A 15,291-nucleotide genomic window follows, 5' to 3' on the forward strand; every position below is an offset into this window, starting at 1 on the left:
TTGCCTCCTCACTTTGCCAAGGGAGCCTCTCATCCACAATTCAAACATAGGATGTGCTTTTAAACAGCTTATAACTAATGGAGGAAGCAAGTCCATCTGAACACTCTCTCAGACTGGAGACAGCCAGGGTTAGTTAGCTCTTCAAAAAATAAAAACCAAAAAAAAAAAAAACCACAAAACAAAACAAAAACAAAAAAACCCAGTGCATTTAGAGATGAACTCGTGATTCAAAGTGGCTGCAAAAATGAGGCTCCATCTTCCACAGCCAGAAAATTTGACTTTTTTTTTTTTTTTTTTTAATTCAAAATTCAGTATGTTCCAATCTCTGGTCTTCAAGATTTCTTCACCTATTAAGAAAACACTAAAACCTTTCCCCGTCTTTATTACCTGTACAGCAAAAAACACACCAGTGCACAGAAATACACAAATGTGCATACGCATACACACATATGTGTTTAGACACACACACGAGGAGTGAGTGATAGAAAGTTAGCGAGAGCGACAGTGGAAATCAGAAGTTTTGCCTTTTTGACACAGAGAGCGCGTAAAAACTCTCTCATTTTGAGGGAACTAGAAAAAAATGGAGGATCTACCAAATATTTTGATGAGTATGCCTTCGAGGCCAATGCTTTATACCATGAGTGATCTGGGGGCCAGCACACAAATATGCATACATATGTATCACACAGTATCACAGATTTCTAGGTTGGAAGAGACCTCAAGATCATCGAGTCCAACCTCCGACCTAACACTAAGTACTCCACTAAACCATATCGCTAAGCTCTACATCTAAACGTCTTTTAAAGACCTCCAGGGATGGTGACTCCACCACCTCCCTGGGCAGCCCGTTCCAATGCTTAATAACCCTTTCGGTAAAGAAGTACTTCCTAACATCCAACCTAAAACTCCCCTGTCGCAACTTTCGCCCATTCCCCCTCGTCCTGTCACCAGGCACGTAGGAGAACAGACCAACCCCCACCTCTTTACAGCCTCCTTTAAGGTAACTGTAGAGAGCGATAAGGTCGCCCCTGAGCCTCCTCTTCTCCAGGCTGAACAAGCCCAGCTCCCTCAGCCGCTCCTCGTAAGACTTGTTCTCCAGACCCCTCACCAGCTTGGTCGCCCTTCTCTGGACTCGCTCGAGCACGTCCATGTCCTTCCTGTAGCGAGGGGCCCAAAACTGAACACAGTACTCAAGGTGCGGCCTCACCAGAGCCGAGTACAGGGGGACAATCACTTCCCTAGACCTGCTGGCCACACTGCTTCTTATACAGGCCAGGATGCTGTTGGCCTTCTTGGCCACCTGGGCACACTGCTGGCTCATATTCAGCCGACTGTCAACCAACACTCCCAGGTCCTTCTCGGCCAGGCAGCTTTCCAGCCACTCATCTCCCAGCCTGTAGCTCTGCTTGGGGTTGTTGCGCCCCAGGTGCAGGACCCGGCACTTGGCCTTGTTGATCTTCATACAGTTGACCTCAGCCCATCGCTCCAGCCTATCCAGATCAAATATGTACATGCATACAGGATAAACATATCTATACACACAAGCGTGCACAGTATATGTCGTATGGTATCCATATCGAGAACAACTCGTAGCCCTGATCAGACACGTAGAGTTGCAATCAATTAACAGCAGGAAGACAGCAGATCAAGGATACAGCAAGCTTTGAGAGGCAGGGCAATGCTCACTTTGCCAGTGGCATGGCTGCATGATACCAAGAATTTTGAATTAGTTTGATTTTTTGGAAGCAATTTGTTTTCTTTCTGCGCTGTAGCAAATACCACAGGTTTGCCATCACGTGCTGTTCCCTAATCCATATATCCATCATCATCCATTGCTGCAAGATCATGAAAGGTTAGAAAAGATGACTTAGGTCCAATTTAACAGCCAATGATTTTTCAATGACCAGAGCTGCAACAGATTTTATTTAGCCACAAGCAGGTTTTTTTTTTCTGATGTGAAGTCAGATATTTTGATTTTTTTTTTAAGACACTAAATGTCATAAAACCTGCAACCAGACCAGATAAAGTTCAAATTAGAGTGATTCTGAAGCCTTTCATTAAAATGCTGCACATTTCTGTGCAAATTATTTCTGACTCTTCTAGACAAAAGCGGATGAAATAGTTCTTACAAATTAATAATAAAAGGTTGGAACCTTTTACTCACACAAACACTAGTGAATTTTCCAGGAAGTATTATTTTGGCAGGGAATTTTCCCAAATCTAAAGTAAAGAGGGGAAAAGTTGGGTTCCCGTATTAGTTGTTGGTTTTGACTGCTTGACAAAGGGAATAAAAACAGTAGTTAAGTGCAAGGTTCCCTTCTCTTCTTTAGTATTGAGAGGAATCGTCACTTCTGACCTTTAGCACCTTCAGAAACACACTTAGTGCCATGCAGATTCCTCTGCATCTACTTCTAAAAATTACTGGTGCTCCTTAGCATGGAAGTTGGACTTGAAATCTTTCCCAGACTGAGCTCTTTTGAATGCCCAAGGAGCTCATCATTTTGCTTGTTGCCTTCCATTTTCCTGAACAGACCCAGAACACTGTTCAGGATATGAATGGATCTGGTCTAAGGAATGGGAAGAAAGCAAAAACCAAGGATACCTCACAGCCCTAAATGCCATAAAAAGCAGTCTCATTTTAAAAAAGATCTCCAAAGCTTTTTTTTTTTTTTTAAACTGACATCTGCCAATATGGCGATCCAAGTGCTGAACAGAAACCAACTGAACTAGCCCCTGAAAGCCTGAATAAAAATGAGTAACTCTGGTGCACTCAGCAGGTCTGTAATAGAAGTTGGCAAGATTTTTAGATTTCTTTTTTCTCCAGGGTGCTAGTAAAGTTTTTGCGTTACGAGATTTTGAACTCTTTTTGTACAAAAGAATTACAGATGCACTACAGTCACGGTAGCTGGGGGTCTGGAAATACATGCCAACAAGTGTCATAAACTTTGCCTTTGCTGAAGGAAGATAACTAGTCCAAAGAAAACCTGCCTAGTTTGTTTTACAGGCTTGTCTTTCTCAGTATGGAACAAACTGACCTCCCTGGTCTAACTTTCCAGTTGGCTATTCCGCCTTTGTCCTGGAGAGAAGAGCAAGAAGGGAACAAAATATTTTTGCACTCCAAAAAATGCATTAGGGAAGGATTATCACACCTACCTAAGGGTAATTTCTTGTTTGTTTATAAAGCACAAAGTCTTTCTCTTGGACAGTCTCTGTTGCTGGCCTGTTTTGTGCCTTCCATTTATAATAAAGGTATTAAAGATGCTTACCCCGTTTTGGTGGTTTTTTATTTTAAGAACAGTGTAAGCGGACAGTCGGATGACAAGCAAGAAAGAACAGCATAAATCCTTGTTGTGACCCGGCTTTTTAATCACCCAGCATCAGCCTTGCTGCAAAACAGTCTCCGCTGATTTACCTGCTTGTTAAAGCACCCCACAGGCTGCAAGTGTTGTGTGCTAGGTGTCAAATTATATTTAACGGTGCATAGGTAAACCATTCATCTTCCCATGGTCAAAGCACAGAAGAGCCTCCTGCTAGCACAGCTCATCCTTGCTGTAACTGCTTTTAAACCTATTTGTTGGTAAGAAAAGAGCTCAGTACACCACCTTCACAGGGCAAAAATTCACATGGAAGAGCAGAAAAACCCAGAAGTGCTTCCTGAACTTCACGTTACCAACAGCACCATCGGATTTAGATCCTTGCCTGGCATCCAGGATGCACGGCCTGCAAGCACTGCTGCGATGTGGAAGTGCCAAGGCAGGTTTTTGGCCTGCCCTAAAACACTTTTTTTTTTTTTTCTTTTACAAACAATACAAAGAGTGTGCCAGGTATGCTGTAATGCCCGTGTGCCAGGTCAATAGAGGATATCCAAACAACAGAGGCGCTTCTCCTAATTTCTGGCGTGAAAACACTTTCACAGCATTCTTTTCACGAAGAAACCCCTCTCTATCTTCTCCAATGCTCCAGGACCTGCTGCAGCTGCAGCGGCTGCGCTGGTACCAGCCGCATCTTTGACAAATCTTTTCAACGGTTCTGCTTTACCTCGGCACAGTTGAGGTCACTCCTCTTCCTCTTCCAGCTGAGGAAGCAGCTTGCGGGCTCTGCCACACGGTCAGTGCAGAAGCGAAAGCTGGGAACACAGCAGTCAAACTCTCACTGCTAACGAAGCCACCAGGGCAGAGGGCTGACACAGACCCGCCAGAGGCGAACCGTACCCGCTCTCCCTCCCGGCTGCGAGGCTCGCCACAGCAGCCCCGACCCGAAGCGCTCACAATGCTTTGCTTGGTGATGTCACCGATGAGTCAGAGTCCCCAGATGAGCATCTGCCTTGCCACTCTTTAATGTTGGTGTTGTTTTTTGGTTGGTTGCTTGCTTGCTTTTGAAACTTATGTAGGTTATGGTAAACCTTCAGGTAAACCACAGATCAATGGGGAAGAAGTCCCACACGAGGGAAGGCCGTGCATTTCTTCCAGGCAATGGCGCATTCTTTAACATGCTGCATTCGACAAAGAAGCTCTCTCCATTTTGCGCAGTGGCAACAGGCACGACTGCAACACACGCACGTGTAGGCAGCACCTGCAGGTCCCAAACCGTTAACCAATTTTTAGATAGCACCAATTTTTTATGTAGTTGCTTTCCCTTCATCCATAACCCCTTTTTTCCTTTCTTTATATCGGGTGGCTCTCCTCCATTGTTCTGTCATTTTACTCCCCAGTGTCTGAGCAGGCACTGGGAATCGTTTCCAGAGGAAGGGTACTGCTGAAGCTACAACATTTACTCTCAGGGAAAAGAGAGTATGTGAAAGAATACATACTTCCTTTCTTTTTCCTGTTGTTTTTTTTTTTAAATCTCTGAAATCAACGCTGCGGCCTGGCAGCAAATAACTATGGGAGTAATGATGATTCCTCATCCTCACTGTAACGTTGTAGTTAATGTCATAAAGAAGCAATTTCCCCAGACAGTGGCCATTTGAGATGGGAAGGGGCAGTAAGAGGAAGTTTTCCTTAGACTAGCTCTTCCCCCAGAACACCTCGCCATCCAGCAACAAATTCAATTCACCTGCTCCGCCTGATCAGTCAAACGCGCGTCCGACTCCAGCACACGTCACAGCGGTGGTTCTGACGTGGTTTGAGAATCACCTATCCGCAGAATATCTCGGGTTTGTACACTCAAATAACGCAGTCTTTTCCAAATAAGGCCCAGAGCTCACACTCCGAGTGCAGCCTAACAGCACCAGAGGGCCGGTAGGCTAAACATTCCCATCCTGGCAACAGGACTGACCCGGGCAACAGTAAGCATCCCTTCTGCACTTTCGTCGTGAACATCAACATAAGGAAACAGAGACCTCCTCGATCCAAGTTTGAAGAAACAAACACAAAGGTCACCCAAGCGGGTTGTTTTCAGCAAACTAACGGAGAAATTAAGGTGACAACCGCGTGCATCCAGAGTTAGTCAGATCCCGAAGGCAGTTCCTTTGGGAAACGCAGGAGCAGCGCGCCAGATGACGGCTACCTTACAGCGCACCCCTCAGAGGCACTGCTACGAAAGGAAGGCAGAAGGTTGGAACTCAAAATAACTCGCAAGGCGCCCGTTAAGGGGGAAGCTTTAATTTCCTGAGCAGAACCTCCCCCCTGAAGGCAGCCCAGGGACTCTTTGCTTCCCTAGGGAGACGGCAGGGACGGGGCAGGGCGGTGGGATGGAGGGACACAGGGCCAGATGGACGGCCAGACGGCCGGATGGATGGACAGACGGACGGCCAGACGGCCCAAAAGGCCTGAGCAAGGGCTGAGGAGCGGGAGGGAAGGGCAGGGCGAGGGGAAGGGGAAGGGCGGCCCTGGGCCTGACAGGGCACCTTGGGCCTAACCCCGGGCAGCAGCTCCCCATCTCACAGGGCCCACGGGGGGCTGCCTGTAACAGGAGATGCGGGCAGGTAAATTTTACAAGCACTGCATCACAAATACCCTGCAACACCTGAACTATTCACTGGGACAGCCTCCTTCCTCACCTCCTGAAAGCTCCAGCTGGCAAACCAAGGACAAAATGAAAGGCAGATGTGGAGGACCTCGTAAGATACTGTTTTGTTCCCTACGTGCCCACTGCTGGTGACACGTAATGCCTCCTGTTCCCAAACGACATCGGCACGTTACATCTTTACTACATGCTGAAAGGAACTCAGCAACTTGAACACAACTTAGAATTACCCATCCCAGCAGCAGGCTGTCCAGCTGAAGCTGCTTTAGCCAATCAAGTGTGTCACGCTGCCCCTCAAAGGTTTCTTCCTGGGAACGTCTGCTGTGACACTCCTGACGTATTACTTCTCGGAATGGCAGAACTGCGCTGGGTAGGCCCCACAGCAAGACTCGTATTTCTGTCCTTCCCTTTCAGGAAAGGATCTCCCACCTTGAATTTATTAATTTTCATGATGATGATACACAAATTGAAGTTTTGAAAAACTGAATGCTGATTAACAGATTTCTAGCACAGCCTGTGCATCAAAATTCATTTCTCTCCATTTAGGTAATCTTAGTTTCTGAGTTACAGTTACAGTCAAAATTTTTCTTCTTCGATTTTTTTCTTTTTCTTTTTTTTTTTTTTTTTTTTGTGATCAGAAAAACGAGGGGACTGGCTGTCCCAAGTCAGCCGGGGAACTTGTCTTTGGTCGATGCATCAAGCAACTCAGCTCTCTTGGGGAAACTTAAATAGAAAAGACAGATCTCCAAACGGATAAAAAAAATAAATCAAATGATAAAAACCCAACCGACACATCTGATACCCCAGCTTATTGAACAGCACAAGGGTTTAATCTACAGGCTCTGTCCAAAGCAGCAAGAAGTGACAGATTTAATCCAAACCAGTTGCCCGCTCTCACTCTCTGATCTGGAGACGTTATTGGACAAGCATGCATAGCAGTAACACTTGTAAACACTGGGTTACTGCACCACAGCCCCAAATCCCTCACGGGCCCACTAAGATACTTTTACTGACTGATCCACAATAAACACTCCCAAAAAGATTCTCAACAAGCTAAACCCTGTTTAGAAAGAATCTGAGGAACCTGTCACTGCAGCAACAAAGGGCTGCAATTGTATGCAAAATCTCCAACACCCTCCTTAGCACCCTGCTAGCTCAAGGACTGTGTGGGGCTTCCGTGCCCTGAACGAGTCCACCCTGGCCACATAACGCAGATGTAATGGTCAAGAAAGCACATAGCGTTATCGAAACTTATCAGATCCACAGCAAAAGGAAAAGCCCACGCTTCTATATTTCTCCTCCTTCTCCATTCACAGAAGGAAGAGACTGAAAACAGGCAGATTTGTGGTTTACATTTACAGTTAATGTGAAAAATGGCTATTTGTGAAATACATCACGTATTGTTTCAAGCTACAAACAACTCGCTCCCACAAAGGAAAGACTTTTGACCTCAGCATGCAACCCCAGTTACAAATAACTTCCTATCTACCAGTGGGCCGCGTTCCCCTGGCACTCAGTCACTCCGCAGCACGGCAGCCACCTTTGTTCTAAGGATGGCAAATTCTACTTAGAAACGCTCTGTAGAAGAGTGATGTTGTCCCCTTTTAACACGATCCAGCCTGCAGCAAAGAGAAGGGAAAGAGGGGATTAGAGAGAGCCCAGAACCTGAGAATAATCTCGTGTTTTCAGAAAGTGTTTTGTGTGGTTGAGCAGGGTTTTGCCCATCATGCAGAGTGCAGGCCGCCTGGTATTACACGTTTCAAAGACCAGAACTGGTCTCAGGCAGGGACAGATTCTCCTTCATCCAGCAAAATCAGCAGCTCAAAAATCATCAGGGACAGAGATGTAGCCAGGAATTGCTCACTGAACTTCAACAGCAAGGCTCGTCACACGGTTGGTACGTCTCAGTGCTGCTACCTAGAAGGCTCACCCGGGCAGGTTTCAGACCGCGCGTCACTCGGGTTGCACAGACACACGACACACCCAGCTGTTTCCTTGATTTTGCCTTGGAGTGAATCTCCTCTGCGTCGTCCAGCGCCAAATTCACGTACTCGTCAAAGCCCTAGAAATCGGCAACAGTGGCAATTAGTTCAGCAACAACACGAACCATCGTCAGCTGTGCTGACCCAGGCTGGACAACGAAGACTAATTGTTAGAGAAGCACGATTTCTTTTTTCCCTTGGGCTAGTTTTTCTTGACAAGAAAAAATAGGATTGTGAATGAGGGAAAACAAACTAACGATGTAACGTGGGGTCGTGCTGACACTCACGATGATGCAGCCTTCTATCCGCACGTTCACTTGCTCAGCCACACCTGGATCCTCGAGCTCTGCAGAACGAAGGAGGAGAGTAAATTGGAACACAAACACCGCGAGCAGTTTTGTTCTCTCTCGTGTGTTCAGAAATACCCGCTAACCATAGCCGCTAGAGCTCCCAAAAACTCCAAGGAGCAACTCTCAGGGGCAGTTTCAATTAACAGTCTGACATTTTAGAGTCTTATATGACTGGGTGAATACTACACGTTTGCTGAAGGACACGTTTCCAGTCACAAGGGAACACTCCTGCACGCCCGGCTGCACGATCCCACTCCCGTTAACACGAGGGGGAAACGCCGGGCTGCGCAGCAGCTCCTTGTACCCACCACCACGCCGCACAGCTCTCCATTCCCCACAAACCTGCCCCGAGCAACGGGTGGGAGCCGAAAACTCAGCGAGGGAGATCCCCGGACCCTCCCCGCTCCCCCCACCCCCTCCAAATCCCCATCCCCATCCCCTCCCCGTCCTCTCCCCGCGCTACTCACGCTCTGCAGGTAGCGGAAGATGAGGTTCTGGGGCACTGCGTGAAGGGCTCAGCACGGGGACAAGAGCTCCAGGCCCGGGACAAGGCCTCAAGACAAGGCCTCAAACCCTGCAACGAGGCCCCAGGGCCCCGGGACAAGGCCTCAAGGTCCGGGCCGAGACCCCTGAGGCCCGGGCCGCCCCCCACCCGCTCCCCCGTCGCTCCCCGGCCGCAGGAAGGCTACGATGGGCTGCACCATCACCGTCTGCACCTTCTGGTCCTGCCCGCGGTACGCCATGGCTGCCGCCGCCTCGCTGCTCCCGCCGCCCCTGCTGGGCCGCCTCCGGAAGCCCCTGAGGCCGGGCGGGAGCGCACAAGGGACGCTGGGATGCTGGAGGAGCGTGGGGGGCCGCTCTAGCAGGCCGGGAGGACCGCGTCTCTATGGTCGCAGGCAGGAGTCCCTGCGCCAGCTTTATTGGTGAGCAGCGAGGCTGGGGGGGGGAGGGGGGCAAGACAGCCTTAAATAAAATACAAATATAAAAAGTGTTATAAATGGCTGTTATAAATCCAAATAGGATTACAATCAAAGTTTACAATTTATTAAACGAATAGAGGCAAGCAAGCAGCGCTGGGTGCGCCGGGAGTCTCTGCTCCCCCAGGACGCACACCTGTTACGTAAGGCGGCTGGTTTTGATGCTCCCAGGCTAATACATATTCATTACTACTTCGAGAAGAGGCAGGGTTATTAGAATTGGTTTCCGGAATCCGAAACCCCTCCCAGGGGCGCCTGCGTATCAGTCTCTGGTGGTCTCTAGGGGCTTGCTCGGGCTGAATGCTGGTTGTCTTCCTCCCAGGCTTTTGTCCTTCAATTGTCCTTCATCTCCCCCTTCCTCCTCGTTTGGGAGCCTCTGCGCCGGATTTCAGAAACTCTAGCAACATCCCCTGCAGTAGTCAGCACTTTTCCCTAAAAACCCCTTTGTTCTCTTATCACCTAGACCCGGGCCTCGATGTTAACCCTTCAAATCCCTTAGTGACACGAATTGCTGGACCATTCCTTACAAAAGGAAGGATAAAATATGTAGAGGAGCAATGGCACACGCGAAAGCCCAGCGCCGCGGGCAGAGGCAGCGAAGGTTGACGGCAGAACAGTGCTCGGTTTGAACACGGAGAGGGAAAGCGAGGGGAAGGTGGCCGAAGCCGGCCGCAGTCTCTGAGCTCTCCTCCTCCTGATTGTTTTCTCTCAAAGACATTTCTGTCTGTGTGCGGGCACCCGGAGCCGGCAGAAGTCCCCGTGAAGTCCTTCGGCAGGACGGAGGGCTGCGTGGGCTCCAGTGAGAGAGGGAGTTAGGAGAATCTTATCAAGTAGAGATAGAGCGCTGACGGCATTAAACTAGGATGCTACTTAGTGTCTTTGCTAACTATGGTGCATTGTGCCAATTAACTAAAGCAAGAAGCCTTGGGCCCCTTACCAAGGTCAGTCTCCTAATAAGAGAGCGAGCCTATCTTAAGAAACTGGGAGAAACTGGTCCTGCAGGTGGACAAGAGCCAAGGAGCAACTGAGTCTGTGCAAAGACAAGAGGTCAACTAGCGGTGACGAGGAAGAGTCATCAATCTTCATGCCCACGACCTCCCGTGCTGCCCAGCGCTGAATAAACATACCTACTTTACAATCTCACTGATTGTGGAGTCCGTTTTCCGCAAGTCGCCAGCAGCAGTTTCTTCCGCAGAGGTTTTCCCAGAGCCGCTTCAAAGCTTCCCTCGCGGAGCTGGGGCGTCGCAGGGGGTCATCAAAGCACGCACGTACACACACACACGCACACACACACACACAGGCGTTGTTGTCCAAACAGAAAGTATTTACAACAAATTCGACAAGCGGTTTTCCTCTGCCAGCAGCAAATGCCTGAGGGCCCCTACAGCTTCACAAATCATAGCACAAAGAGCCTAAAGTTCCTCTAAAATTTAGGGAAATGATTCAAAATAGATCTGCTAGGGGAAAACGATCACTGGCGGCAGGGTACACAACACACGCGTGTCTCAGCTCTCCTCCGCAGGGTCAGTGCCCACGCCCAAGTGCGACGCTGATGGCACCCGAACATTTGCTGTAGCAGGCAGCAGAGCCAGCAGCTCAGGGGAGCAATTTTAAAAACCAGGAGGCACTTAAACCAACCCTTAATTGACCCAGTTACTGCAGGAGAGTCCCGACTACTCGCCCTGGAGTCCTACTGTCACCAGCAAAAAGCACCAACCAAAGCTTGGGGGAACTTTGGTACAGCACAAGAGAAGGGAGTGGGGGTAGCGTAGCCGTATCGCAGAGCTGCTGCTTTTCACACCATTTTATCATCCCTGATAATTGAAAGTAAGGCCGGGTGGGCTGACCCCACCACCACCACTCCTGGCAGCATGTTTGGTCCACAACGCTAGAATAATTATTTTGCTCCCTCCCGCCCCTACAGCTTCATCATCTGAAAAGATTACAGTCAAAACAATGGCATACACAAATAAAAGTCAAGAGTTGACATAGTAACTCCGGGATTTGGGTATCAACTGTCCGAGAAATCAGAACACCCAGGCTTCACAATGTGCCCAACATCGAGCTGTGCCAAGGGGGGGCGGAAGGAAGAAGCTTTCCGTTTAAGCCTTCAGAGCATCGCTCCATCACTACGTCAATTCACAGCCACCACAGCGTGCCGATGGACATCTTTCTGTGCCAAAAGAAACAAGTGCTTTGTCCTCTTGATATCAAAGGTAGCCACCTATAGTTACGGAACCATGCACAAGACCTTAACTCTGACCAGCAGGAAAACTTAGGACAACTGAGTGCAGATCCTGCCAATTTCTACCAGTTCCAACTGTGCTTTAAGTCTCATTGCAAAGCCTCAGTTAGAAAAAGGATCACCTCAGGGTATCCAACAAGAAGAAGAGTTGTTTTCTTTTTTTTTTTTTTTTTTTTTTTTTCAATATACCATAGGACTATGCAGTTCAATCATCAATCATCTTGGAAAGCTCAAGGAGGAGGTCATCCTCATCCTTCCCTGGGTCCAAGTCGAGCTCGGCTTCCAGTATGCCGTCTGAGAGTTCCCAAAGTAGCATCTCTAAATCCTCGTCTACAGATACGGGCGCGTTGCCTGTGGAACTCAGCCGGCGTGTCCTTGCGTCTTCTAGCTGGGAAGAAGCTGAAGTCGAGCTTGAGAACTCCATTGGCTCCACGGATTCTGCCTGGCTTCCAAGATGTGCTTCAGGTCTTGGCAGAGCAAGGAAGAGAACAATCAGTATATGCCATTTCTTAACGGGAAATCCCTTTTCTGCAAACCGGCTCTTAAAACCGTAGCCAACCCCTCCTGCACTTCAGTCTTACCCAGGGATTGTTATTCAATTAACCCAGGGCTACATTTAGAGCCCAATATATTAGCAGGTACATTTTTCAGTTTGGGGGTTTCTCTGTGAAGCCAGAGCACCCGGAGTCTAGCAAAGATGGGAAACCAACATGGCCTCCCGGAAGCCCAGTGTCCGAGAACTACATCTCCCGGCATGCTCTGGGAAAACAATATGGACTCCCGGAAACCCGGTGGCCAAGAACTACATTTCCCAGCACTCCCCAGAAAATTGAGCCTCGCAGCGTGCCGTAGGACGCCATTTTTTGCTCTGTTACATTGCCGGTTTCGTGTTTATGGAGGGTTTTCCCGCCGTTTTGGGGGGTTTCCCCTCAATTTCGGGTTTTCAGCTCTCCATTTCAGAGTTCTTCCCCGCAATTTTGGGGTTCCTTCCCCTAATTTGCTGCTTCGCCCCCCCCCCTTTTGGGGTTCACCCTCCATTTTGGGGATTCCCCCCAATTCCAAGCCCCCCACAATTTTGGAGGCCCCCACCATCCTTTCTTGGCCTGCCACCCTAATATTAAGGTTCTTTCCCCCAATGTTGGGGTTCTCACCACATGTTTGAGGTTCCTTCCCTTAATTTGGGGCTTAGCTCCCCGGGATCTGGGGCTTTAACCCCAATTTTGGGGGTCCCCCCCAAGTTTGGGGATTCCTCCCCAGGTCTGGGGGGGGTCCACATTCAATTCTGGAATTTCACACTTCCATTTAAGTCTTCTTCCCCCCCAATATGGGGGTTCGCCCACCCAATTTTGGGGGTTCCTCCCCTAATTTGGGGGGGACACAACCGATTGTAGAGTCCCCCACCCTCCTTTTTTGGGTTCCCCCCTAATATTAAAAGTTCTTCCGCCCAATTTTGGGGGACCCCACAATTTTGACGTTCCTTCCCCTAACTTGGGGCTTCAACCCTTCAATTTTGGGGGGGGCTCCCACCCTCTTATTTTGGCCTTCCGCCCTAATATTAGGCCTAACCCCTAAGAACCTTGACCCCTAACGCTGTGGCAACCACGGATCTAACCCTAACCCCTACCCCAACAAACCCTAGAAACCCTAACCCTAAAAACCCTTACAGCCCTAACCCGATAAAATTTACCACACTAAACCCCTGAAGACTGTTCTGGGGGGTCCACATTCAATTCTGGAATTTCACACTTCCATTTAAGTGTTCTGCCCCCCCAATATGGGGGTTCGCCCACCCAATTTTGGGGGTTCCTCCCCTAATTGGGGGGGACACAACCAATTTTGAGGGGGACACAACCAATTTGGGGGGGGACACAACCAATTTGGGGGGTCCCCCCAATTTTAGGCTCTCCCACCCTCCTTTTTTGGGTTTCCCCCAATATTAAGAGCTCTTCCGCCCAATTTTGGGGGACCCCACAATTTTGACGTTTCTTCCCCTAAATTGGGGCTTCGACCCTTCAATTTTGGGGGGGGCTCCCCCCTTAGTTTGGCCTTCCACCCTAATATTGGGCCTTAGCCCTAAGAACCCTGACCCCTAACACTACGGCTCCCACGGATCTAACCCTAACCCCTACCCCAAAAAACCCTAGAAACCCTAACCCTAAAAACCCTTACAGTCCTAACCCGATAAAATTTACCACACTAGACCTACGCCTAAAAGCCCTAACCCTAAAAATTAAGACCCTCTAAACCCTAACCCAAAACGTAAAGATTCTCAAAGCCCTAACGCTGGAGACCCTAACCTTAAAAAAAAAAAAAAATAAGACCTTAAAACCCTAACCCTAAATACCTGACCATAACTAAAACCCTAAGACCCTAACCCTAAAAACCCTATCAACACTAAAACCACAAAATACTTTAAAACCTTAACACACTAACCCCCAAACCCTAACCCTTATAACTCCAACCCTAACAACCTTAAAATCCTAACCCTAAACCCTGGAAACCCTAACCCTGAAACCCAACCCTAGTGCCTTAGCCCTGAAACCTTAAAACCCTAACACCTTATTAGAAACACTCTGTAACCAATACCATAGGCTCAGGCAAGTATCTCAGTGAGGTAGCATTTTTATTCACGATTGCAATGGCAGGCGTCCCACAAGCCACCTACTAGTTCCATAACACAGTTTATATAATTTTTTTTTTCCTCTCGGTGACCAGGACCCTCCCCAGTTTCCCCATTGACTGGGTAATCCATGTTCACAATCTATCCAGTGCTTCACAGAAAATACACAGCTGCTGGCCTGTTACTAGTCAATTTTATTTTTTTCTTGACTGTTTTCCTCTTTGAGGTGGTAATGTTTCTTACACCGTGATTTCCACCCAATTGCTCTAAGGATTCTGGTTGTCTGCATTTTACAAGGTTGTCTGTTAAGCTTTCTTATCACTGCAAGCATATATCAATACCACCTTCCTTCCCTCTAAACGATGTAACTCTGTGCAAAAACATTTTTATTCCCACAACCTTGATCCCCTTACCCTAAAATCCTTATTCTCTTTAACCCTAACAACTCTAACCACAACCCTAACCCTTCATATCAACCCCCCGACGCTAATGACACTGACTAATGATCCAAACCCCAAACCCCAGGCAACCAACAAAGAAACCGACACAAAGCTGAAAACTACAAAAAAGGCAAAACCCTGGATACAGACCCCAAATCACAAACACGCTACCAAAATGCTACAGAAAAGCCCCAGACGCAGGCCCCAAGCACTACAGCTAGGCCCCAGAAGCTCTAGACACATCCCAAAGCCAAAATGCAATCCCCAAACACTACAGAAAAGCCCCCAAACACCAGACACAGGCTGCAGAAGTCTACAAGCAGGCCCCAGCCACACCCGGATGCAGACCCCAACTGTCCACAAGCAGCTCCCAACCCACCCCCCCCATGAACTGGACCCCCCCCCACCACCACCCAGATGCATGCCCCAGGCCCCAGGCCTCAGCCCCAGCCCCCACACCCCAGACTCAGGCCCCAAAGGTGTACAACCAGCTCCCAACTGCCCCCCTCAAAGGGAGGCCCCAAAGCCTGCCAGAGGACCCTAGAGCGTACAAGCAGCTCCCAACCCCCCCGGCACAGGCCCCAACCCCCCCCCCCAGACACAGGCCCCAAAGGTGTACAAGCAACTCCCCATCCTCCCCAGAGGCACGCCCCAAAGGTGTACAAACAGCCCCAACCCCCCAAGACCCAGACCCCTACAGCGTAGAAGCA

The sequence above is a fragment of the Anser anser genome (assembly GCF_964211835.1).
Source record: "Anser anser genome assembly, contig: HAP1_SCAFFOLD_98, whole genome shotgun sequence".
NCBI lineage: Eukaryota > Metazoa > Chordata > Aves > Anseriformes > Anatidae > Anser > Anser anser.